Source organism: Nematolebias whitei, chromosome 5, assembly GCF_014905685.2.
Source record: "Nematolebias whitei isolate Nwh7 chromosome 5, NemWhi1, whole genome shotgun sequence".
Classification (NCBI taxonomy): domain Eukaryota; kingdom Metazoa; phylum Chordata; class Actinopteri; order Cyprinodontiformes; family Rivulidae; genus Nematolebias; species Nematolebias whitei.
Genome location: NC_056502.1, coordinates 5,706,022 through 5,707,881, shown reverse-complemented (window position 1 = coordinate 5,707,881; position 1,860 = coordinate 5,706,022).

Here is a 1,860-nt window from a genome sequence, read left to right as displayed (position 1 = left end):
CATACAATGATGAAATTGGCTCTCTGCTTTTAACCCATCCACCACCAGGTGGAGCAGTGGGCAGCTATGGAAAGCGCCCAGGGAGCAACTGGGGATAAGGTGTCCTGCTCAGAGACTCGATTTAATTTATCTTTATAAATAAAGGTTGAATGGGGAAAAAAAAAATCACAGAACTGGATCATTTTTAAACAATAAGCTGACTGACAATAATTATGTTTAATTTACCAAATGCTTTAATAAAAGAGAACATTAAAGATACGCAACAAATTTAATATAAAAAAGGGGAAACTTTTCATTTTCTGAACTGATCAAGTCTTATGTCAGCTTTGTTTTGTTGAACTAAAGTACCTGAATCAAGCTGAACTGATTTGATCTGTTGTTTTAAAATGTGATATAACGTGAATAATACACATCAAACATTTCACTCCTATTTTTTTTTTACCTTAAGCTTTATTATTTATGATCATTTAAATGTATGCAGGAGTAGTTAGTGCTGCGTTTGTGCTGCTTTGGTTTCTGAGACACAGCTGAAGGTGGATGAAGACGCTTCATCCCCGCGGGACATGCGGTCAGCGTCTCTGCTGGCAGCAGCGTGTGCGCGAGCTGGTGCGCCTGCTGCAGCAGTAACATCCACTCCACAGATTGGACAGCGTCTCCTCGTTGTATTTTTAATAAATAATCAAAATAAAAATGTGCAATGATTTTGGACTTTTAGTGGTGGAGATTTGAGTTGCCGGAGCGCACACGGTGAAAATGAGGGAGTTCCCGGATCTTGTTCTGGCAGGATCCGGCTCAAGTTCACCAATGTTCAAGGACCACCTCTGCCTGCAGGAGGAACCACCCCTGCAGTCAGAGATGGGGCCATGACAACTTTCAAACAATTTTAAAAGTCGTTTCTGGTGATAGCTGCTGTTTTTATTTATTAATTTTATTTATCTTTAATCAGCTGTTGCAGTCATTGGTTCTGTTGTTCACGCTCTGATGTTCTTGTTTCTCATTTGAAGGTTCTGGGGGAGTAAGAACGTCAAGAATGAGTCTGTTCTGCTGGTTCCTGAGACACCCCCCACACAGAGCTGGAGGCGTTTAACGTCATCAAGTGCTGAAAAGTTCTTCTGTGAGCGTGACGCTCTGATGTGGTCCACTTAGTTTTAACAGTTTTCTTCTTTTTCTTTGTTTCCAGAACTTCTGTTCGTTTCTGTGTGATCAGATTTGATGTTAAAACAGAGATTTGGTCTCATCTGATGAAAACAGCTGAGACACAGATTGTTCAGCTTACTTCCTGTTTCTGCAGCGACTCATAAGCAACAAATATAATGATTATAAATCAATAAAATATGATGAAATATAGGATAACAACTTATTTGAAATGTCGGTGATGTAACGTTCACTTAATAGGGAGACATTTTATATTTTTATTTTGTAAATATTCATCTAAAATGTTAATGTAATTTGGTTTGACATATATCTGAAACTATTTTTAAGCATTTTTAAAAATTGTATTTAAAGTTTTCTGTCACTCTCCTCTTCCTCTGCAGAGTCACTGAATCATTTCAACACTTTCTTCTGCTTCCTCTTCACTTCACACTCACAGTTTTAGACTTTTAATTTCTGCAGCAGCTGAACTCGACTGACAGGTTGGAGGTTTTGGTGTTACATAAAAGTCTGTCTCTCTAATCTTTGTGTAAAAGTCTGTCACATTGTATGCTGAAGATAAATAAATGTTTTCTGATAAAATAAAAACTACTCAAGATATTTAATGCAAAAAGTGTGATTCATGTTAAAGTATGTAAATAAAAACAAAGTATATATATATATATATATATATATATATATATATATATATATATATATATATATATA